The sequence below is a fragment of the Papilio polytes genome, unplaced genomic scaffold (genome assembly GCF_000836215.1).
Source record: "Papilio polytes unplaced genomic scaffold, Ppol_1.0 DF822845.1, whole genome shotgun sequence".
Classification (NCBI taxonomy): domain Eukaryota; kingdom Metazoa; phylum Arthropoda; class Insecta; order Lepidoptera; family Papilionidae; genus Papilio; species Papilio polytes.
Genome location: NW_013526359.1, coordinates 616805 through 643833, shown reverse-complemented (window position 1 = coordinate 643833; position 27029 = coordinate 616805). Strand labels below are relative to the sequence as shown.

At 34.0% G+C, this 27029-nt stretch overlaps 2 protein-coding genes across 2 annotated transcripts in view; one reads left to right on the top strand and one right to left on the bottom strand.

The window, feature by feature from the left end:
• LOC106105312 (synapsin) overlaps window positions 1-27029 on the bottom strand; it is a 69464-nt gene that overhangs the window by 12625 nt on the left and 29810 nt on the right. The gene's annotated exons all lie outside the window — the stretch shown is intronic.
• LOC106105576 overlaps window positions 2901-27029 on the top strand; it is a 41883-nt gene continuing 17754 nt past the window's right edge. Inside the window, exon 1 of the mRNA XM_013285974.1 lies at window positions 2901-3122. The gene's annotated coding sequence lies outside the window, so the exon portion shown is untranslated. The remainder of the gene's footprint in view (window positions 3123-27029) is intronic.

The following is a 27029-nucleotide window of genomic DNA, read 5'->3' as shown; positions in this document are numbered from 1 at the left end:
AGCTTTGCATGAGTAATTTTCATTTTAGGATTTTAATTAGCCAATGGAGTCACATGTTTAAAATTTGCCAATTTTTAATGTCTGTTCTGTCTACAAAACCTTACGAAGATTATTTGCAAGCCAATAATAATTCAGATCGATAGAAAAATAGTTAATTTAGATTAAGATATCTACAATAGTAATGGTTTATAATGCTATTTTTACTCAAATAATGCCGATATTATTTTGAAACCTTTTGTCTTCATTCCGTGTGACACTGAACACAGTTTTTATTCCGACTACTGTCATTTTATCACCATTGTTCTCATTTCATCATATATTTTAATAAAATAAAATTTACGACATTTTTAGCCATCGAATAGGTCAGCGCAATAATTTTACTGATATCTAGTAACGCTATCTGGCGATCGATCGGCGAGATAACTTTGTGTCGGCGACGGCGACGGTGGCATTCAATTCAAATATCTCGTCTATCCGCCGACAATGGCTGTTAATGATTATAATAAGCGAGAAATAATATTGCACGAGTAGACTGAAGCATATATTCTCTATGTACCGACAAGACAATCGTCATTTATCACCGTAATGACCGCCTTTGATGTTATCTACACTGCATATAAATTCATCGTAGTTACATGCGTATTGTTACGATTAGTTGGTGTTTGTATCTAATCTAGTGGGCTTCTTTTAGAATCGATTTGTGGTCAGAGAGTGCTATTGACCTTACCCAAGGTTGGTGATGTATCGAGTTATTAACACCTCGGTGCTGTTTGCATTTTCTATCGGTTTTCGATTACCAGTAATGAGATATCAGAAATGGCGCCAGTGTTCCGAGTTCATACACCCGCTTGTTGAATTATTCGTATTGATGTTTGTACAGTATACGGTAGTGTGGTATTTGTGATACAAATATTTTTATATGCATGATAAGTTAATTTTTGATAACAAATTCTTTTCATTTCCTAAACAATCTGTTAAGAGATACGTCATTTATACGGGTAGGATTTACAAGATGCCATTTTCCATGTTTGTTTCTGGACTTTATTTTTTTTTGTTTGTATACTTTACTATACAAAAAAAATAACAAAGGTGAAAAAATGTGGAATACAAACAGAACTCGGAAGGTTTAGTCTATAGTGCTGGAATGCGTCTCGATGATCGTCTTTGCCTGTATGCACTAGCAAAAAGAAAACATTGCAACAAGTGAGGTCGGCCCACTTAGATAACACTTAGAGGTATTCACAAACAGAGCGTGGGTGCCGCGCACACACCGGAAAAATTAATTAAAAACATACCATTTGTGCATCTGTGCGCGTTCTTAACTCATTACAATTTATAGATCAACACGGAATTTTCCCAGTATCGCTAGTTTCACACGTGGGTAGCACAGTGAGGTAGAACAGTACTGCTTCATTTGAACGCATTGGACGAGATAAAACAGTACTGTTTTGACAGCAAATATAAGTTCAAACAATATTAGTACTGCACTGTTTACTGTGCTCCCCTCGTGTGAAACTAGCATTATCAACATCGTATACTCGCGCAAATATGAAGAAGGATTAAATTTTTTTACATATTTGGAATTTTTAAAGTAAAGTTTTTGCTTTGAAGTGTACACAGTTTCGTAGGCTATTTGTTACGTCTACTTGAGCAGGCGTGGATATCAATCACCAGACAAATTGGGCTACGATTAATTATACTATGAGTATGTAGTTCTATAAATGGCATAGACAGAGATGTCGAATGCGCTGCACCTGCGCAATATATCAGCGGCTTAATGTTGTAGCTGACGAGATGCAGCGGGGAGTAATAGATTGATGCTGGTTTTGAATATTTGTTAAGCGAAACATGTACACAAACAAACAATGTGTAAATACAGTAAACATACAGTTTTTGAACAAGTATTTAATTCTTAAATATAAACATTTATCACTGATGAATTGAATGGAATTAATTTATTACAATTTATAAATTGTGTGTTGATGTTTGAGCTATTTACTATGTTATTCAGAGGAAATTGTCATCACTGTCGTTAATTTTAACATTTCAATAAGAATTGAGTAATGTGGGGGAAACCTTATGTAACATCTTTCGCGGTAACTCCGTATCGGCTTAACTAAACCACAGCGACACTAACACCATATTTGTCCGCCTGAATGACTTTGTAGGTTTCCATATAATTGTTCCCAGGCATATGAAAACATTTTGACAAGCAATGTTATACAAAATAAAAATTATAAAATCAGAAGAAAAATATTAAATTATATACTCGGGGCATCTAATAATGAATTGTTGAAATATTTTAAAACCGTGTTGAGATCCCTTTTATTTCATTCAAAAACAACGATTGTTAAATAAACACAAAAGTTAACAAAATAAAAACAAAAAGAACACAATAATAAATAAATTATGCAGGATAACAAACATCAGTCCGTTTACACCTGATAAATAACTTAATTAAAAAGTAAAAAAAAGATCGCGTCATGTTCTTTTCCATACACAACAGCAACACATGCAATTATATCTTAAAATAAACATTTTCCTCTCCCTCCTCCCTCCCTCTCATCCTTTATTTACATGACCTGATCAGACTATTCAATTCAACCTTGGATTAAGTAGCGATATGATCATATCATGGTTACGATTATTACTTCGCGAGAATGAAATTTAAATTGGTTATTGTGAGAGCTCGCGGCAGCAACGTCTCGTGTTTACATCGAGCGCATAACGCGTGGATGATGTCACTCGCGAAACCTAATTTTGATGAATCACGAGCTTTTACCGTCGATGCACCGATAAGCTGCGTATCCTGCGCCGCGCCGTGTGATATCGCACATAGCACATACCGGGGCCCACGTGTTGCTCAAGTTATCGTCAGCAACACAGCATAATAACTGGTCCGGCGGCCGCGCCGAACGCCAGTCAGTCGCCGAGTGTCAGTCGAAGTGCCCGTATCGTTTGCACTCCGAAGCCGGTATCGCGAGTACGCGAATACGCGATCATAAACAAAGTTCGACAATAAAAATAAATAAAACACGAACCCGTGCTAAAGTCGCAGTCGATTACCAGTCGGATAAACTGTCCAAAATAACAGTGAAACGCTGAAAATTCTACGAGTGCAGGTGCATTTGTTTACCTTGATTTTCTATTAGGTTTATTGCGATCATGTGGCCTGTTATCGCCGCGCAACATACGTCTGTTTGAGCCATTTGAACTACAATTAGATATGTAAATATATCTCACGATACATTTTAATCACGATATATGAATATTGACGTATTACAAGCGAATGAAACTAGATGAAAGGTGTCTTATGTCACGGTTATTTGCTCAGTTGTTGATTGCAACTTTGTATCGCTTGTACAGCGAACGTGACACTTGTTGTAAACACCACTAGTGTTTCGTTGGCGAACTCTGATACCGAAGATTAATTTAATCCAGGATTAGAAACATGTTTTTATTGAATCTACCTCCGATAGTAAGATTAAAACAAAATTCCAACTTGTTCTGGAGAATTTTCTCATGAGTTTGTAGATGAGGATGCTGTACGTAACGTAATAGAATTGATGGTGAAGGAAGTGCGTCGTTAGACGAATGTGGTGGCAGGATCCACTCGGCTCTATTAACAAATCAAATAGCTTTATTGTATAATGGCCACGTTGGAGAGAATCGTTTGGTAGCGTAACTAAATGTTATTGTTATGACTGAACTATAAAACGCTAGTATAATCATTCTGATTATAATAACATACAATTTAGTTGTAACATGTGTTTAGATTTTTTTTCTTACAAACGCTCTATAAATTTATAACACACTTCTTGTGGGTATTTGTTTTTTTTAGTAACACAATCGGTTGATTATAAAACATAAGTATCTATCACTAGCAAAAACATAAGATATATTTTAAGTTGTACGAACTTGGAGTAAATTCTATGTTTGTAAATGGAAAATATTTTATGAACGTTATGACCTTCAATAGAAAGTCGTTCCCACAACATGTTACGGTAACTGACTCCTTGATTATTAGACGTAGCGTCGGAGCGAGCATGACCCTTGATTATTGACCCTGCACACGGAAGACTGTACCCAAGTGTCCAGTCTTCGCTAACGTATATAACTGAGAGTTATGTCGACAACAGCATAAATTGTGGCCCAGCTTACATATGCATTTACTTATAACATCACGATCTTCTTAAAATATTACTTCTTGCTCTAACCTCATATATACCTATTTGAGCTTCAAAAATTACTTCATATTTTAATTTCATTTACATGTTCGCACTACAAGACATATTAATTTCTACTAAAAATATTGTTCTTAGTATAACTATTCGTCCAAAGCCGGGTTCGGTCACTAGTTTTTTATTAATCTCCACTTGAACACGTACCATCGTTAACACGGCCGCTGTTTAATTGCGAGTCTCAATCCAATTCACATCAAACAATCAGACGTCAATCTGGTTTTTAAAGAGACAAATATGTTTATTGAACTTTGTTAAATGTTCAAGTAGAGTACTGAAATCGAATTATTCAAGGAAAAGAGTTATATTTTGACTTTTCGTTGTACGAGGCAAAATATCTCGATGACCCAATCCCGTCGAGTCAAGCGGCCAAGTTCACATATGATGTTCATAGCCAATGATTGGCGTTCCTCACTCGTTGAGGGCAAACTCGAGATGGGAAAGTAAATGTTAGGTTATTCAACTTGACTATTTGACTCCCTGACCCGTGCGAATGATTTGCATACTATTGATAGTACCGGATAATTTAATTTGATATTTAATACCTTGTCTTCAGTAATATTAATAAAAAATGCCTGAAACGAGTTGTCTTGGTATGTTTTTTATTTAATTTTTCGAAAAATGTGTTTATCACTTTAATTTGCAATGTTAAAATATAGAAAGCATGGCAATAACGAATGATACTTTTAATTTTACTTTTGTTCTTATGGTGCGATTTCTACATTTATTAAAATTAATTAAAAACTGAGAATAGTTCCATAATGACATTCTATATGAATGTCTGTGTATTATGTAATTGTAAGCTAGAACATGTTAGCTTACCACAAAACCTGGCTTTCTCCACTGGTATGAAGTAAACATACTTAAAAATAACTTTCGAAAACTCCTTCGTTCAATGTTTATTGACTAGGAAAGCGGCAACGGCTCTTTCCGTGTCTATGAAAAATCCATTTCACTGATCGAATTAGAAAGAAATAAAATTGTTATCTTAATTCCATAGCGGGCCGCGGTGTTTATTGAACGAGTTCATGAGCTAACGTAAACCGAAAGTATACGGTCAAATAATCGCTTTGAAATGTATTAAGATTAATTTATCTTACATTGAAACATAAACATATAATCTTTTATATGAAAGCGTAAATGTTAGTTTGATTTCTAATAAATATTCTATAGCTCTTAGTTTAAACTCCAGGCATTTTTTTTTAATTTCAATTTTTTATTCATTTATACTCTACATTTGTGATATAAATGCCGGTGAAAGATTTTCTGTTGCAAGTTTTGCAGTCCAAGTAACCCTATATGTTTCCATTACATAGGAAGACTTGCGGCGTGGTTCAGTCTCACGGTACGTAACTCCGGGCAGATCGTCTTACTTCGCTGGAATGAAAACAATTTGTTTACCCTGGCAGGTGACGAAGCTTGGCGTCTGCTATTGTTTGTAAATAGACAGTCGATTTTAATTAATAGATTAGCAATATTGGATCACCGATAAATCGTTTTGATACAAATCAACTCCTTTCTAACTTCTGAATTTCAGACCTTAGTATTTTTTATTGTGAAATGTTATAAATAACCTTCAGCGTTATTAGCGTGTGACTGCAATCTGCAAAATACCTATTCCAAGATATACAGACATTGTTTCTGTATAATAAAAATTAAATTTACTCGTAAGTATGTTGCACCGAAATGGCATACGTCGTATGCGATTGTGTCATTCACGCTGTGTAAAGAGTATTTCATTACAGTGCGCGAGGATGTGGGACACGCGTCGTTTTAACCTCTTCGTTATTGTTAAGTAATCTAAATGACGCAGCACCCTGTTTGTATTACGATTAAAAGGTATACTTATAAATTAAATTGCGTCATTTATAAATATACTGCTCACGGCCAGGTTACATTGCAATACATCAATAGTTTTAGTGTAGTTTTCTTATAGTTTTAGTCAAAATAACTTTAGTATTTTTGGAGTTTAATCAAAAAGTTGTTCCTATATTTGCGCTTTTATTATTAAATGATGATATTGTGTGCAGTATGTAGTATTAACTAAGCAAATGTTAACCAGTTCAAAAACCGCTTATGTAATCTTACAATAAAAAGGAAAAACCGCTTCAATGTACATTCTTCAAAAATTTAATTAAACTCTTCTGGGAAATAAATAAGGTTACGTAACCAATGTATAAACATTCTACGAAAAGATTGAAGGATAAAGTGGGTTTTACGCACGTTATTATTCTAGTTAGGGAGTCCTGTAGGATTTCCTTCGGGTGAGGGTCACGGCTTATCTGAAGTGGCCGACAATCGCGTCCTCCCACACGGACAGACGATTTATTTGTCAGTTTAGAATCAAGGCGCCGCCGGCCCTTGCTCACGTACCATTCATAACTACTTTTAAGGTATCTTTATGGTCTCAAGAACTCACAAAACTTAGCCTGTCTATCAAGATTTGTAGCTATTTCGAAATATTACATAATACTGCATCTTACTCAATTGAATTTTATAAGCAGAGACGTAAAAAATACAAATTGCCGCACTAAGATCAATTTTAAGTTTACTTAAGATGTCTAAAAGCGAAGATTTAAGTAGTATAAGTTAGCCAAGGGACTCCCTTAGGAACCATTGAACGACTAAAGTGCGGCATTATAGTAATATTAGACATCTGTAACTACACTTTTATGTAAACTGTTGCCGAAATTTACGCGTAATTACGTAAACAATCTTAATTCAAATCACGGCGAGATTCAGTGAAGTTTGTGAACGTAGAAAATGTTAGAACGACCAGCTGTGTATTTGCATTTGAATAGGCTCCGATCAGCGCACCTCGTGCTCTACATACTAGGCGCCGGTAACGGTAATACGAGATGCCTAGCCTCAGCTCAGTACTCCGACACTCTGACGCTTGTTAGGAACCCTAATAGACGGTGCAACTTGACTCCAAAAGCGCTCGATTATGTTACGCCAGGATTACAGGATTAAATGCTTTTTAAAGTAATTTATTTTTGACCAATACAAGCTAGATTTCTTTTAAAATCTGATTAGATTACGATTAGAAATTATCTTTCTTCGACTAACAAAATTGTTACAAAAACATCGTAAGAAAGTCGTTATAGAGAGTTTCGTTGCATCATTTAGGATTATGTAAAACCTACACTTTACATTTAATCGCTAATCTCTTCAATAAACAGTTAATACATTGGCTTATGTTAGTCTTAATCATGTGACGTCATCCGGTAAAACCACAACAGGCGAGTTTCGTTGAAATTATCGAAACACAATCATAAACATATGCAAGAGCTAGATGTAAACAAACGGGTCCGTAACAGTGTAGGCTGTACTATCAGTTACGATCAGTAGTATGTACACACGCAATTAAAAGGATTATTCCCAACCGTCACCACGCTCTGTCCCCACGTGGAGATGGATGAGAATAAAAAGTTTCATCCGGGAGAGTTAGAACTTATTTTATTTCATAACGGTTCCATCTGTCACCTTATTGGTGATAGTGGGACGGATGAAACTTTTTATTCTCACGTGGGGACAGAGCGGGGTGGCGGTTGGAAAAAATTTGATTAAAAGGCAAGTATAACAAGGATTCATATGTTACATATTTAATCAAATTTTATTACCAATTTGTGTTCAAAGTGAGACGTTCCTTAGCGAAGTCAGTATTTAAATTGCTTACCTTTCTGTTAAATGAGTACCTTATTACAATAGCCTGGGAATTAACGCGAAACATAATCACTATTATTGTCTCAAATTTTATAAACGTTGCATTTTGTGGTGGCGTAAGTTTTAATATTGCTTGTAATAAATACATTGAATGTACTTTAACCCTTGCTGATTTTAATATTTAATTGGTCGAATTATTTATGTCAAGTTGACGCGTTTAATTGACACAATTTTGGTGTATTTAACCTTAAATTTTAAAAGCGCACTTAATGTCGAGATCAATAAAAATAATTGCATTTTATTCGTAAGAATATTATGTCTGTTGTGCCAGATATTATTTTGAAAACGTTATTATGCGACTGGTTTAACGATTTTGCACGATCGAATGTCCGGATGGAAGTAATGGAAGTTTTATTTTGTAAAAAAAATATTTGATGCTTCATAATAGCAATAAAATAAACACACTTTCGTATATGTAAATTAAATAGCTACTAAAAATAAAACATAAAGTACGGCAATAATCTCAAGTATTGGAAATTTTTTAAAACTAAAATTTTTTTGTATTATAGTTACACCAAACATTTTTTAAGCAGTATGTCGTTGATACTAGTGAGAAGTAAAAATAAATGAAAGGGCCAACATTGTGTCATTTTAAAATACGTTGGTTTAATGTTGGCAGATCCGAAATAAACGTGATCAAACATTTCGTAAAAGGCGTCACATACTGTTGCAGTCACATGAACAGAATAAAACGGGCTATCATTTTTTAACATTTTAATCCTATAAGTAAACGCCGCTGTTATCCGAACGTATCGAATCAATTTGATTTGACATAATTTATTAGTTAAGCATTAATCGCACTTTTATGTTGACGTTACTGTGCGCACTGAAGTTACACACTCCTACATATTGTCATCTCCAATTCTCATCAGAAAAGGTGTTACGGCAGTAAACATCGACGGTTACAGAGATTGTGTAATTTGTTCAAACATTTTTCACACGATTGTGTTGTAATTTAAATTAACTAGATATGACAAATTGTGACAAAAAAATGTATATACTTTGTTAGAGAAATAAGTACAATGCTAAAAATCTATACTTAATGTTATAAAGAGGAAAGGTTTCTGTATTTTTGTATGTTTGAAATAACTCTAAAACTACTAGGCCGATAACAATTTTTTTTCACCATTAGGAAGCTACGTTATCAGTGAGTAACATAGGCTATTTTTTTTAAATTCACGCGGGAGAAGTCGCGAGCAAATCTATTTAGGTATGTAATAATGAAATTCACACACAATTTATTACCAAAATAGGGCTTCGTGTGGCATGTTTTGCTGACGGTACACTCAGTATTGGAATAAGATGAGAAATGTAGACGGAGTCACAGACCCGCAAGCGTTCAGATAATAGATGACGTAATCAACACAAAAAGACGTTCCTATTACAGCACAAAACGACCGCTGACTGTTATTTAATTCACTACCGTCAAGGTTAAGAAGAGTAAACTGTTTCTGAGTTTTATTTAAATACAATCAAAACTTAGATGTAAAATTCTATTGAATACATCACTGAGATCAATCTTATATCCGTCTTAGTTAACTACTAGCTTTCGCCAACGACCCCGTACGCGTGAAATTAAAAAAAACAAAAATTACTACCCTGTGTGTTCTTCTAGTCAATCCAATATATCTAAACCAATTTTAATCGAAATCCGTACAGCCCTTTAGCCTATAAACTCTAAAATATCCATCTAAACTTTAGCATTTCTGATGTTAGTAAGATTATTAACTTAGCTACAGTTAACTTACAAGCATTTAATGCTTCGTACAGTAGCTATAATAATAAACATTAAAACATATGATAAGTAAATCTAATTTGTTGTACAGTAAATTTATTACTTATTGTTGTGTGCGCTGTTTCGATATTTGCATTCTGATTTATTTGTATCATTAATCAAACGTATGCGCTCATCTGGTAATTCAATATGCTTGGTTTATTTAATACAATTACTGGATATCTATATCTATATACGTATTGTTAGTTTTTAACTATTTTGATGTATTCTGTATTCTCGAAGGTTATTTAGTCTATGCTATAAATCAATACCATTTGTCATAATATGAAATAACGATATAAGCTTTGTAATTGTGATCCAAAACATTATTTAAAATATTTATGTCATGGTTTTAAAATGTCGTAATTGTGCTTGTTATGTTACTAATCGGATAGTAGTCGGATGTCAAAAATAAGGGTGTTGCATTAGCTTGACGACATGACGGCCATATTGGTAAGGTTGTTTTGTGCAAATTGGAAAACATAAGAGGTAATGAAGATTATATTTTATTAAAACATAACATGGCTGTGACGCCCATAGTATCTAATCTATCTTCTTCTTCGATCTTCGCCTTTTCCCAGTTATTTGGGGTCGGCCTTCTTCTCCCAAGTCTCCAGATAGCACGAATTTTAGAGGCTTGTTCGTCAAGTTTTATTTCCTTCATATCCATTTGGATCGTAGTCTGCCAAGTGGGGTAGGTGGTCTTCCGCGAGTTCGCGTCGTCGTCGGCATGTATCTAATCTATCTATACAAATATAATAAAGTGTAAACACACATTTCTAAGTTATGTATCACAGTATTTTTATAAACACTTTTTCAGTAGGCTCGCCCTACACTTACAACACGCTTTAGGCTTTATATTGTAACGCTATTAAACTTAGGGGTAAATAAATCGGAAAAACCCGTTTTTCGGAAAGGAACAAAATCTACAAGCCAATAGCAGCAATTAAGCAAGGTTGCCATGGCAACGGTAATTGTTATCTATTGTCAAAGGCCTTCAGTGTCAGTTATGCATTTGACTTTTTATATTTGTTATTGAAAGTTTTACAAATGTAAACAAAAAAGAAGCAGTTATAATTTCATACGGATGAAGTCGCACGGGAACAGCTAGTTGTAATACATAGGGAAAATAATTTTGTACTTTTATCGAAAAACAATTATTTTTAATTATAGCGTTGTTTTGCAAAAAGTTGCTGAGTTAACGAGATCGTAATATCTCTCATCGTTCGTATGATGTCTTGCGTAAACATCCTGCTGAGAACACTAGCCAGCTATCCAGTCGGCCAAGGTTGCCTACGTGTAAGTTTAGCGTAATGGATTGTTTACCTGCATTCCATTTTTTTTGTTATCGAGATGTTTACATACTCTATGTCATGTTCGTAATGTCTCTTGATAAGGTACAAATATTTGCATAATCAATTTAAAAGTTATCTTGATATTTTTTTCGATCGTTTTTCCTTTAATTTAAGGGATTTCCAGAAAATGTAAATCACGGTGTTATGACATAGCCATTGTCTGTCTTGTTTACTCCTAAAGGCTTTAAAAATTAATAGACACGGCACGCAAAAACATTACAAGTCAAACTAACAATTTGCATAAACGAGGACTCTCCTTGTCTATTTATTTATCGTTAACTAACAGATGCCAATACTGATTCGACGGAGTACTAGGAAATGTTGACTCTTAATCATATGGCAATAATAAAACAGCTGGATTTCAGCCAGAATGAGCAGATGTAATACGTGGCATTGCTTTAAGAAATGCAGTGACTTCCTAATTTTATTATCATTTATTATCTCTCAACCTTGTGATAACAAAATGTTTTAATTTTTATTCCATTAAAATTTAAAAATGGTATCAGTGAAATATTTTTTTTGGTTTAGGAAAATTAAACTTTTGTTTTAGTTTTTCTTCCAAGAATAATCTCAGTTAACGGTTTGAGAGCTTAACTTCCAACAATCCTAATGATTTTAAGAGCGTTTTAAAATGATTTTCTTCGACCTATCTCCAAACGATAAATGCGTTACATGCGAAATGACTCGCAAGGGTCGACCGTCTGCACGCATACGAAGCTATCGCCCACTTGTATAACCTTGACCTCGCAGTTGAACCAAAAATCCGTGCAAGTGGTCGATACAGAACAAACGCTGGCGTATGTCCAAAATCATCTAAATACAGCATCGCTGCAACGCTTCAATTAAGCCCAAGTGATCCGACGATTGCAGACGATTTAAAAACTTCCCTCCCTTTCTTTCTTATACCATCTCTTTCTACCTTTATAAAGTCATGTACATAAACTGAGAATAATTTATAACGCGACCCATTCAAATAATCTCGTTACCAAACTAATATATGCGATATTCGCATGCGATAACACGATTTATACAAATTTATTAGCGACAGTATTTTCATATTCATAACGTGTAAGAGAAATGCAACATACATATGTCTTTTAATTCTACTTACTTAAGTGTAAATTTTCATAGTAATATATTTAAAATGCGTTGTTACTGCAACCTAGATATTAAAACTTTCCTCGATTTTGATATAGTACATATGGATGCAATTCCGAGAAAACTGCAAATAAATTTGCATATGGCAACTAACGCAAAGTCTTCAATAAACCATATTAACATAATCTTTAATTCTGCGCGACATGTGGATGAATCGAGACCAAATTTGTCGTTTTATTTCTGAAAAAGTTCGTTGCACTGTCCAATCATGAGGAGGAAAAATGGCAGCTGAATCCCAAAATGTGTCTCGCAAAATAAAAAGATGGTTTGCTACATTTATTTTGACAGTACTAATATGTTTTTACAGCAAATTGATGTTGCCATATTTTATTTTGTAAGCAAGAGATTCGAAGTAAACTAAAAATATTCTGTATAGCATGAGATTATCTTGAATAGGATTGAATTCTTTAATAATGAATGGATGGATTAAAAAATAAAAAGAAAATGGCCGGATTGTTGGAATAAAGTAACGCATAATTCGAAGTGCGTTCTAATATGTAATAATTAAATTCATTGAGCATCGGATATCGCGACGCCCAATGCATTATAATTAGAGCTTGAATCAGCGCGTGCGCAGCCGCCGCCGCCGCGGACACTTGGCCCATTTATTGCAATGAATGCGCTTATCACATCAACTATACCTTTATCATACTTAAAATAAACAAACCGAAGTATCACATTCTCTTATTTACTGCAACAGAGTATACTAAAATAATTGCAAACTGATTAAGTATTTTTAAATAATTAATATACGAATAATTGTAACTAGCGATATTAATTTAAAAACTGAACTAGAGGGCCCGCTAAGATGGCGCGCAAAAAATCAATCCTTCTAATGACATTGACAGCTGTCAATTAGAGATGTGATGTTTATGCTGATAATCTAGTGTTGGGCCAATACTACAGCGTGGTACTAATTTTCTTTTTAACACTATAATTATAGTAAATATTTAACCACGTTAATGACGTCTTAAAAAAGTGATAACATGCGTGAACAGAAACGTAAATACAGAATATAAAACTGTTGAATTAAAATACACCTTATTTTATATTCAAACAACAACACTAAGCTGTTCGATAAACACTTTCACTATTAGTTTCCATTGATACATAACAAACAATTCGAATGTCTGTTGATTTTATGTTTGGATTAAAATAACTGCCAGACTGAGAGACCCCTTGTCAAATCTTAAATAAATATAAAAAAAAATTGTCTAATATCAGAAAACAATTTAAAAATTAAAAATTTTTGTGACTCCAGATTTTGACAGGAGAAATCTTTATTTTATTCAATACGGATTCAAGTTGGTAAAAAAAATTATATAATCATTTATAAGATAGTTTTCTCTGTCCTTAATAATGTTATGGCAGCTAACAAGAATCGGACGATTACAATTAAGGATACTTTATTGATATAAAACATTGACCAGTAATACTTGAAACCAACTGATAACTCGCTACAATTGAGTGGTGCTTGAAATATTTTCTAACACCTACACGATATGCAGACGTCGAAGAGGAATGTATCCCACCCAGACAGATGACTCGATCCGTTCTCTGGACGCGGCGATTTTATAGCTTGTTTGATGTGAGGTTCCACGTAACGTAAAAGTGCTGGGAGAGCGGATTCTTTCATAACTTTGTCGCGTTTATGAATACCGGCGAGTCGGGGACGTGCATATGTAAATGTGTTAATTTAATACCGGTTTAACAGGAAGGGATGTAATAATAACTTTTGAAACTGTGGGAAATATTTTTTATATATTTTCAAAATATCTTAAATCCAAATAAAATTATCTCTTTATACGTGTTCTGCTGAAACAGGGCTTAATTTTGTGATAGATAAAATCGTGGATTTTAAACGTTTCGTCGCAGTTATATGTAGTGTTCTAGAGGTAAATCTTATAATAAAGATCACCTCAACATCGCCATACCGGTTATGCAAATATTTGTAGAGCTCTAGACTAGAATGTTTGTTTACGTTTTGGATAAGTTCGTGACATTGCGCATGCAAATCGAACATACGGTTTGTTTTTTAAATTTTGAATTTGGAACGCTGTCATTAAAAGCAACGACGTACTGGACATCGAATTACTTTAATCCCAAGATTAAACGATTAAAAGTAAAAAAAATGTGATTAACACCAAAACTGGTTCACAATATAACTAACCTACTTTCTGGGTTACGCAACGGCGCAGTTTTGGAATGAAAAAACCTTTCTGTTCATTGTTGTGTCTGGATTCAAAGAAGTCCAATGGGTGTGTTAATGGCATAGTGATGGAATGTAGGTCACCAGCCCGCCTCCCATTCAATGGCTACGAGCTATCGTAATGCGACGTTACGTCAAAAACTCTGAAATTACGAACAGCCTGTATAGAGGTTCTAGCCGTAAAGCGATACAAAAATAACATTTTAATGAACAAAACGAAATAAAAAACGTACTGTCACTTCATGTAAAATATTTAGGTCATTATCAAAATGACAAAAATACCTGATAATGTCACTGAAAGGTTGACTTGACTAGTTCAGAAAAAAAGTTATACATACGCAATAAGACTGACTTACTGAGAAAAGGAATGTTATATAACATTAAGCCATTTAGAGATTTTATTTCTCGTTCCTGAGAAAGTAATCTTCTTGTTAACGGCCGGTCGGCGAATTGAAGTGTAAAATAGTAATAAACAGAGGTCGGTACCATATTTAGCTGTTCTATGTGATATATTAAACAAATAATTTATTAAAATTGTTTGCGTAATGCCGATTCTCTCCATGTTAATAATATTAAAGCGAAAAATCTCTCCCATTCAGGCTTTAATATCGTGTTAAAAATTAGATTGGTACTCAACTGGCGTAAATCAGTGTTACATAAAATTTACATTATTTAAGAAATGAAACTTGCTGTCATTGGTAGATCTTAAAGATGATATTTGAACATGCAAAAAGCCTTACAACAGCAAATGAATTTAAGTAGGTATGTACATATGTAGTTAACGTAAAGTGGAGCATGAAAACGTATGCACTAAATGGTTGTTCTCGAATGGTTTCGTCAGATCCATTGTGTTCTGCAAGCAAGATGGCGACCTTGCTTCTGGCGCGATAGCACAGGTATGCACGGACACGTCGGTGCATAAGATTAACGAGATAACACATGTATATCGCCTTTATAATCACACCGACAACATGACTGCGCGATGACGCTATTGTGAAATGTTAATATGTACATACACCAACAAGTCACGCGAATTCCTGTCCCGCACCGAGTACGAAATGCGACGCAGATTTTATGAGCGTAAATAGACAAGCCTTTTTTAATTACCACTACAGTCCGGATAATAAAACACAAGTTTAAATTTTTGCACATTCATGTTTATAAAGTGGTTGAACGATCGACCTTCAATAGTAGATCCTGGACTACATTCCGGATATGAATACATGCACTTAAAAGCTAATTGTGTGTTAAAAGTCTATTTAATTCTACCACTGAAAGTCGTTGACACAATAAGTTACGTTAGTAGAATTGTATTTTGGCAAATTACAACAGAGACGTTTTTTCTCTAAAATTCTCATAACGAAGTTTTTACATTGAGTTTGGTCGAGTTTAAATCTTTCGTGTGTGCCGTCAAAAGATAGTGATTGTGTTCTCTTTGGACAGGTATCACATTTCATGTTTTTTTTGTTGCATCAATGAAGCCTGGCAATAGACCTCTGCCGGCCGCGGATAATAAAATCAGTGGAATCGATTCTACTGCTACCGTCGGCCTATTTTATTCGATTCTTTTACACAAAAGATGCATTCAGCATTGTGGACGAACCGGTCGCAAAACTGGGCTAATGATCGACGTTACAAGCACTCAATGGTGCCATAAATTGAAATGCACTATCAAGTCATCAAATGCAAAATAACAAACGGCTTTATTGTCCGCGGCGACTGCGCACGGCCGGCGCGGGCGCGGGCGAGGGCGACGTTGTGCTCTATGACTGCATGGCGTAGCGAATGATGTGCACTCAGAACCGACTATAAATGCATTTAACACGTATTGATTTATAGCTTAAACATATTACGAGATTAGCAATAGTACGTTAGCTTTAGTTGTAGATTGCGCCGTGGTACAAAGTAAGATGATTAGCAGTCATATTTTTCTTGAAGGAATATATGTTAAAAAGATAACAAGGTAGCAGACATTTATTTTCAGTTAATTAACTGTTACCATTGTAGGGCTGTTTGTAGTATAACATTATTGGAATACTACAGTAAGGAAAAAAGTAAGAGTGACAATTTTATATTGATCAAAGCGGGCGCACACCTTTGACTAAACTATCGCACAACTGTTGTGCATTTGTTGATTTCGCAGCCAATTCAACTGTTTAATTGAGTAATTTGCGCACGTCCATATAAGCTTATAGGATTCAAAGCCAGACTAAACAGTTGTGCGATAGTTTAGTTTCAGGTTTGCGCACGCTCTAATGCAACGCCTTATAGAATTCTTTGAATATCTAAATTGCATATATCACTATTAAATATACATTAACATCAATAACGTCCCGGCTATTTTGAGACATATTGGCACGGATTCCGGAGACATATGGTATCTGACTCGACCGGTCATAGCTGTCACTGCTACAAATATTTCCTGCGACTCGTATTACTTTACAAAAAGAATAATTTATCGATCAAGCAATACTAATACGATGTTTTATTATTTAATAATTTTCTGAACTCATCATAGTTGTTATTTAATTTAAACTTTAGAAAAGGTAAATTAATTGCTGAAAATTACATCATAATCCAATATTTGAGGTTAGATATGAGTCAACTATAAGCTGAGGAATCTTGTGAATTCTGAAATATCAGTCATAGTGTAGATGTTTGATTAATTGGTGGAGCTAAACGAGCGTGAAGTAACGCAACATGATTCACGGTGAGGTAGCTCGTGTGATTAGATTTATGACGGAACAACGCCGGCTGTATTTCGTGCTATTTAACATATTAACGATGGTCATAATTAATTTGATGAGACGAGTTTAATAATTTATAATCAAACGGCTTAAAGCACGATCAGAAATTCAAAACTTCCTTATTATTTTGTCTTGTACAAAACGGAGCGAAATGTTTTTTTAATTTTTGAACGATTAAAGTTACTGGCAACTAATAATTTTGAGTACTGGCTGAATGTGCATCGTGCATGATATTTGTCAAGACGACGATAGAATAACTGATGACAGTTGTCTTTGAATGGTGGAATGATGCGTTTTATTAATATAAAATTAATTGGTTAAATCTCTGTACTAAATGTTTGCAATTCGATTAGAGTGTGTTGTGAAGTTATTAATTAAGGTGGTTGTCTACTAATGATAGTGTTCTATTATAACGCGATTGTTATTTTATTATCTCCGATATACGCACGTCCACAATGGAAGATCGTTGCCGTTTATATGATCTACATTCGGAATTTAATTCTACAAACCGCTCGTCACTCCGACATACGTATTAAAATGTAACTTTAATACAAGAAGTAGAATATTCTGACCCATACCAATAATAAACAATATTGAACTCATAAATTAAGCATACTTATATCGAATTACCAAGCATCCGAAGGTTCTGATTGCAAACCTACGACTCTACCATTCAATTTATCTTCTATAGATGGCTTTGTGTGTTGAAAAAATGTATAAAGCAAAACAGACTGTTAACGGTAAAATTTACAAATCAGTTGGATTGTTACAAAAATGTGTCCACAAGGCTTTGTTTAGACCAGTCCGACCCACGTCTCTTTTTTTATAACATTAAATTCATTTTAAAGTCTAATTCGAGGGTACAACGAGCGAGGTCTGTTGTAACCTTTTATTTTTCTTCCATGTTAGCAGTATTAAAATAATATGTCGCCGTTTTCGGATGAAACTGTTTTTTGCGTGAATATAAACATGGCAGTACCGAGATAATATTAAGTATATGAATTTGAGTAGAGGTTTATTTTTGCATACCGTTGTTGTGAGATTTCTTACATGGTTACGTAGAAATAATAAACCATCTTGATATTGACTTATTATACCAAATTATTAAATATTTAGCTCTTTATTGGAGAGTTTTAGTTTTTAAAAAATGTAATATAAATATTAACATTCTTTACAAAATGTCTAAACATAAAATTAAATGTGAAACAAATAAGGAAGAGATTTATTTAGATAAATTGCGTTAAGTAATTTACGTAAAACGCAGTATGCAGTCTGAACGGAACAGTTTAAAAACATAAATAAAAACAAAACATATGAACGTAACAAGACTAAAAAGACGTTAATAGCTTTTGCAGTGCGTGTTAACAGATGTTCGACAGGGAAAGTTGCTTTGAAATAAATAATTGTTGCTACAAATTGAACATGTAAATGAGGCAAATCCGGTTTTTTGGTTTACGAACGAGAAGGGCTAATCGTAATAATTATTGTGTCCGAACACAGTTCACAAAGGACGTCTGTTATATTCAAAAATAAAACTTTAATTTTGATCACATGGTATTTCTAATTTATTTGTATAACTGACAGTTGATAGAATGTCGCGCATAGTGTTGCCGCATGCATTAATATAATTTAAAAGCAATAAAAAAATAACAACGACCACTGGACAATTAGCGGACGACCAGTAAATTGACATTGCGGTAAGCGCGTTGCATACCGTACCTACTGATTGAATCCGACACAAGTGCTTCCGTAATTAAAGTAATTGCTTCGTACTGCAAATAGTCTTCATACAAACCTCTTCTATAACACTTAAGTGTTGCTAGTACGCAATATATTAAATATGATGATTTATATCAATTAACTATTTACACATAAATAATGGTATTGAACACTACTGTCTTGCTCTACTTTGATGGTAAATATCACTTATTGGATGTAGTCACTTTTTGGGTAGAAATATGCAATTTAAATCTTATTAATATTATAAATGCGAAAGTTTAGATGGATGAATGGTTGTTTGTTGAAGTTTGTAGCCTAAACTGCTCAAAGGATCTCAATGAAATTTGACATAGATGTAGATGATAGTCTGGAAGAACATATAAGCTACTTACTTTTTTAATTCCACGCGGATGGAGTTGCGGGCGAAAATTAGATTTTTTTTCAGTTACTAATACAAGTTACAAATGGAGCATATATAAAATTAAAGTGGACCAAAGAATAAATTAAAAAGTCAATATTGAATCAGGGTTAATCAATGCTCACTCGCCCCTGACATGGAGCGGGCGAGGAATAAATTACGTCAGAGCGATCTGACTCGAACACGCGCTTGCGTTCAGAGCTTTACCACCAAATCTTGACACAAAGTTATTATCGCGGTTAGTTATGTCACAAAGTAATGAAATGAAATGAAATGAAATGAAATGACATTTAATCCTTAGCAACAACACAATCAGAAGTAATAACAGACAAACATGACGTAGAAACTAAGTAGGAGAAAAAAAAGTAAGAAAAGTATACTTAATTAGGCAGAGAAAATGACTCAAGACACGACAAGAATACTTTAGTTGGACTTTTGCCCGGGTCAAATGAGATCGTCGTACTATGTATGAATATTAATTTGTAAATCAATTACATTATTGTTTCAATGTTGCCCGATGACCGTGAAGTATCCTTGCATATCACAATAGTTTTGTTTACGTGTTAAACAATAAACAACTTTTATGACGCGAATTCGCACTGTCTCTGTCTTTTCATAGAGAATGAGAAGAATAACAATATATTACATTGTATAATTAATACAATGTCACGGCAGTGGAAACCGACTCTAAGATACATCTGTATGCAAAGAATTACTTAATGTTCGTGACGTCATGAATAACATTATATTAATATTGTAATTAGAAGCGTATTTGAACCTGCTTACGTTGATGTGTGTCACATTGTATTTATTTTTAGTTTTAAAACACATCAGTGCGTCAGTTTGTGGGTCAGGCTATTCTGACGACGACAATGTGATGATTTTTCTGACGTAATATAGAAGACTTAATATGAACTAAGATACTTCGCTTTTTTTATTTTAATTAAAAAACGAGATCTTGATTTGTGAGTGTAAACAGTAGTCTAATTTATTGTTGAAATATCTAGAACGATATATTGTTAAATTAGGTGTCGCGCTGCCCCGAAATGTGTCGAGGCCGTCTCTATTACGACCTGCAGTAACTCCAGCAATACACGCTTGAATTAGATTCGCACATACAATACAATTATTCGAAGCATGTTATGAAATATTTGCTTGATGTTTAACTCTACTACGTTATAGTTTTCAATGGACTTCTTGGAACCACTAGTTAATGCTTAAATAACGGATGACAGTAAGCTAGCAAGCCGTTTTTTTAGTTCAATTGGATCTAGCAGCTTGGATATATTACACCAAGACATTTATCCTTTCTAACAATTATATTAAAAATTAAGATGTTCCGAATTTTGGTAACAAGATTAACTTAAAAAATTTTTGGAGGATTTCATAAGATCATGATTTAATATTATTCTTTCCTGCCTCGATGTAGTCATGAAAAGCTATTTTGTTTTCGTAACGTTACTAAACAAAGCAGCGGCATGCGGAGAATTTCCTACCACAAATCGTTCTGCCTTGCATTCACATCCTGTTTGGCTCAGGAGAAAGTTAGGAATAATTTTACTACCTACTATATTTAATGACTCGCAGAAGTGGAGCTGACGACTTCATTCCAGCCGACGGGATTATAACAACATATCTTAGTTTCTAATAGGCTTTCCGTCGAAATAAATTTACACCAATTAATCTATCATATATAACTATTTGTGATTATCGATTGGATATAGAATTTGAAGTAAATTAAGAAAACTTTTGTCAGAGTTTGTCATAGGACTAGTTATTTGCTGAGGGAAAGTCCCGTCAACGAGGATTTGGCTCGATAGAGGTAAACAGAGATAACTTAAAAAGTCACTTCATTCCGCGGATTAGTATTATAAATCCTGACGTTTATATTCAAATAAAATTACCCACACATTTGGCAACACTTAAAATGTGAATAATGTATGCATGCGAACGTGTAAAGAACATTGTCCGAGGGCAATAAATCTTTAATTTTTATCTGGCTATTTTGATGATACCGTAACAACATACATACATAAGTTGCCCAACTAATTATTCATAACATTTATGTAACAAAGCGTGTCAGACGCGCCACATAAAGCAAAATCCATATCTTTTTAAAATCTCACGTCCCACCATACAATTAGAAGCAGTAACAATTTGATTTAACTTTAACGAAGACCTATCGGCTAAGATGGTTGATAAGTACCCTCATTCCCGTGACCCAGAGATGTAGAAATACAATCTGAGTTGGTTACGGTTTCCCCTAATAGCACCAGTTTTCGTACATTATCAATTTGTATTTATCTATACAATCAGCAATATCGCCAAACATTTTCTGACTTCTAAATTCGTCATAAAACTAATGCCCACATAATTGAACCAAAGTTTAAGAAAATTATCTCATTTTCTCCACGAAGTTAGTAGAATTGGAAAGAATAGAATAGATAGGCTATATTTAGGTGTCAAAGGGCTACTAACTAACCCACGGTATCGACAAGGCGAGGTCACGTTAGCGAAGCTCTAAACACACCGCATATTGCAACCTAAACAATTTACAGATGCGACGCAAATTGGTGAAACTACGCTAATTTACGGTGGCACATAAAACAAAAGGTGTTATAGGTTCCTATAAGTAAATAACAACGCGGTGGTAAATTGCCAGTAAAAAGCTTGTTTCAAAAGGCATTGCCACCGCAGTCGTCACATCAGAATCTCAATAAAGGCGAAGTAAACACTCCTCCGGCGGGCGCGGGAACAAAGGGTAATACGTTTTAAAATTGACTTTTTCAAAGCAGGTGAAGTCTCGTCGCAGGCTCGCAGCTCGCAGCTCCGCTCGCAGCGTTCACTTTCCGCTACGACCGTAGGCGGCGTAAATAAGACGAAGGTCAAGTTTTTTTACTCCCATTCCCACCTGCTTTTATGCCCGGACGTAATTCAGATCGTTTTGAGTGTTCTTTCATAACCTAAACTTCGTTTTAAAGTCTATTGCTGTCGTAAATTTCAGTTTATGTCTGCACATTTGGTAGCTATTCAGTCTCAATTTTAGAAATTACGCCAACGTTTCATAACAAAGGATGGAATACTTTTCGATGGCGTATGCGGGGATTTTAAAAAGGTGATTCGTAATGCCGAAATGATTTATGAAGCGCGCTGAGCCTCACGGGGATTCCGTCATTTATTTATTGAGCTTCATATAATTAATCAGGTTGTTATTGATGTTCGAGTAATTACCCGTGAAATGTCATCCAACGCGGTACGGTGGCGACTAGCGACGTATACAATTATAAATACCCGCGGACTGTTTCGTACGATGGACGTGTTTACATACATGTACACAAATGTTGTAAATGCAAAACTTTCGAACGCTCGTTGGAATGTGGGGCACCCGTGTGACATGCCTTATTAATGATAATTAGTTTCTCAATATTTCATCGAAATTTAGAAACAGGAGCCTTTATATATTAATAGATAAATTTCATTTCGATTTAACTTTTAAATGTTACTCATATTAAGTTTGGAGAGTACATTTTCCATCAAACTTTATGCTTACCTGATTCACCAAACGGAAATCTTTTTTTGTTGTAAAGAGCCTTCGGGCACAGCGCAGGTGGCGCAGATTGCCCCCGCTTCATTTGCATACGCAATTTATAATGTATGGATATACAATATAATTATACCTTATGATGTACGATGTTTGAATTTATCGTCCTGGTAAAAAAGCTTTAAGGAAATTGTAAGTGATTACATGTAAACTGATTTTTTAAATTATGATAGAGTATGTGTCTGTATATACAAAAATCTGTTAAATTACTTCATAAAGTATGTTAAACTTTAAAAGGAATTATATGAGCAGATTTTAATAGCTAGGAGTTTCTAGTAATTTTTTTTTGTTACATTAAGGAGAATTGTTTACATTAAAAGCTTTTTTATAAATTAATAAAACGAACTTATTAAGGAAATTGAAGTCGTTGAAGTGGTATGGAAGAAATTTATACTAACATAATATTAATCTGTAAATTGAATATTTCTAATAGATATTTCTATACAGTAGGTATTCATAAATTGAATGCGTACAACAAAATCTTCATAAGTAGTTTATGTAATATTTTGTCACATCGATTTACGTACAAACGCTACCTCATCATGTCTAATTTAATTTGTCGCCAGACGATAATTTGTGAACGTGTCTTTTTTGACACTCGTCTGCTGCGTCATTCGTTAAGCTTCCCTTCTCTTTACAATCAATCAATATTCAACGATAAATTTTATTGACTAAGCTAATTTCACACTAGGGCTAAACAGTAATGCAGTACCGTACTTATACCTCAGTTCTTAGTGTAGGCTTCCAAATAGTAGTACTATTACACTGTCTTTTTTACCTTCGTGTGAAATCACCAGCCATATATGTTTACGAACACTACGCCATAAAATGCAAAAAAACTGCAATTATGAATAATACGATACTATTTCGATTGCTTTCATCACATCTATTTTTAATATTTTCTTAGCACCTTTAAGCGAAGCTTCTATTTGCATACGAGGCGGCTTAAGTTGATAACCTTTATGTAATTTTTGTAGTGGACATTACATTTTTATAGAAGCATTAACACTGGAATGTCACACGCTTATAGTGTAACACGAAGCAATACTGATATGTTGATATTATACTATGTTTTTATGTTGTTTAGATAAGGTTAACATATAATGGAACTATGCTTTTAAGATAACAACGTTTATTAAAATCAATATCACGCTATCAAGTTTTAAATATCAAGTTTATTTTATGCGTTTTAAATTTGATCTTTAATGTTGTTACATTTTTTAAATCAATATAGTTTGGTCTACTTTTAAGCTATAAAAATAAGGAAGCTATAAATGCAAATAATAGATATAGAGTACTCGTATAAAAAAAGAATAGAACGTTAGTTTACTTAACATAGATAAAAATGCGGTTTATTTGAAGTGTTGCACTCTGTTGTCATTATGTAAGAGGCGACATCTCGCGGTCGGGAACGGTTTATTGAGTCGACAGTTTGTTAAATGTTTGATTTATGAACGAAGACGAACGACGCCGCTAACCGTCTTTACGATCGTTGCGATAGTATAAAACAATGCCAAACTCGATCCAGAAATAAATATTGACGCAACAATATTTATAAACCTATTCTATTGAAAATTTTACAGAACTGATTGGCAGAATTTTAATCTTTTATAAACAATCAAAACAATTTGTCAATCATTTTGTGACGAAAATGCTTTAATGGAACTACGTAGTGGAAATCTATTTTATTTTTCTATTGCACACTTGAAAAACATCAGTCATTTTCAATACAAGAATCTCATGAAAGAATTTTATATATATCCCATCTCTATATATAACTAAATACATTACAATATCCTGCAACATTTTATATTATTCATAACCACAAGAATGAACATTATTCATGACCACATGTGTTTCTGTTTTCACCGTACTAAGTATATAGGTGTATCCACATTATTAGTAACAGCGTTTCGACCGTGAAATCTCACGCTTATTTAAAGTGAAGCATGACAAAAACGATATTCCAAGCAGCTGGTGGATGCGAGTATTGATTCATAACAGAATAAACACTATTATTTAAATAATGCTCAAATGTATTTCACATATTGCATTTAAAATGAACGTTTCATTTAATGAACGCTTTTGTATTAGGTTAGTGGCTTCATTATATTGTTGTATACAATTGCAAGTTAACTTACGATAACACTCAAGGATCCACATGAAGGTTTCTGAGTTAAGACCTTTATCTTTCTCAGTCTGTGTCCTAAGCTTAGGCTATTCGTGTTAATTAGATTTAACTCAATTGGTTGGTTTAACTTCGTAAGGATAACTCGCAGAATGCGAGGGTAAGATAACAACTAGTGTTCTATTTTATGTTGTTAATGATTCCGGAGACATAACAAATGTTTAGGATTATTTTATTAAAAGATTTTCAACATTCTTACTATGTTTAACTACCATTACCCGAAAACATTGTGCAAAGGATTACGTTATAATTTGTTGTCCTCTAAAATATATTGTTTTCAATATAATTACAACTAATTATCTCATTATAGCTAGATGATCATCTTGTCAACCCACTAGGAAATGTTAATTCTCAAATCTTTCTACCTTGTATCATATATGCAGTCCTTTTCTAAGACTGAATAGAACACATGAAGTTCTCCAAACTGAACAGATGTGACCAAACAAATGCCAATCGTAAATAATCATTAGTGCATTAACCGACATTAATGTCAATCTTTGTGATCAGCTGATGTTATTTTGTCAGACACATCGATCAATATCGATAGGGGTGCAATAAATCAGTACCAGGTCAGTGCACAAGTGGACAACCTTGCCCAGTGGAGCGAGACTTGGATGAGTCAACGTAAATGCCGTCATCTGCTCTGCCCAAAGGCTTTGCACATAAATTTCATAATTGCAGACCCGTAGACAATGTGAGAACAAGTGGGATATCGCATGAATAATGCATGTTAAAAAGTGTACAATACTCCTCCCATTCGATAGGGATATGCGTCTGATAGTGCGCCGTTTTTTTTTATCAGCGGAATATTTCACGGACGCTCCAGTAGTGAAATAAATAAAAATTCTTTTTAGTCGCATTTTTATATTCTTGGGTCGCTAGATAGCGATAATGGCTCTCGAAATCATTGTTGAGATTTTCATATGGAATTTAAAAGTGGAATATGAAAAATACTTTCAAAACTCCGACTTTATGTCTAACATTTTAGATGTATTTTTTTTAAGCTACAATAAAACAACTTTCGTAAAAGTTACAACCTAGATAATGATATTTTTTTCAAATATTGGGTTTATTCTTCAATTTTTTGCAACTAAATAACGATAGTCAAACATCATCCACTTGCCCTTATCCCTTATGGAGGGTCGGCACAGTATGTGCTGCTCTTCCATACATCTCTATCAGCCGTCATATCTGAATCCACTCCTTTCTTAAGCATATCCTCTTTCACACAGTCCATCCATACTTTCTTCGGTCTTCCTCTTCCTTTGTAGCCATCCACATTCAATCTTAACACTTTCTGGTTTATGTCCCCATCATTTCAAACATATAAATATAATTAATAGCTATAAACATAGCCTACAACTAATTATAGCTTCAAGTAATGCATGACGTATGCACGCATTAAAACAGTTACCTAATGAATAAAAAATATGCGTAGGCGCCGGAACGTAATTCGTAGTAAATTACACGAATACCGAGCCATACTAAAAATAATTCGCAGTGAATCACAGTCCATTCAGTGCTGGAGTGATGACGCGACTGGTTAATTGTTATCGCACCGATAATATATGGTTTCTGTGAAATTATATACCACTTCAACATGTACGAAACATTCTTATTTTAGTCCTATACCCTAATTAAAATTATATGTAATTTTCCGGTTTAAGCTAATTGAGGAAAAAGCAGTCATTAAAATATTGTTATGAACATTTCCTTTGCTTTTTAAATAACTCAACCGCAAACATTTAAAATGGCTTGTAATATTTCATAGAACACACTAGCATGTTACTAAGCAGTGTTTAGTTTCCTTTTTGACCGACTTCCCAAAAGAAGGAGGTATTCAATTCGTCGGTATATTTATTTTTTTTTTTTTTTTTTTTTTTTTTTTTTTTT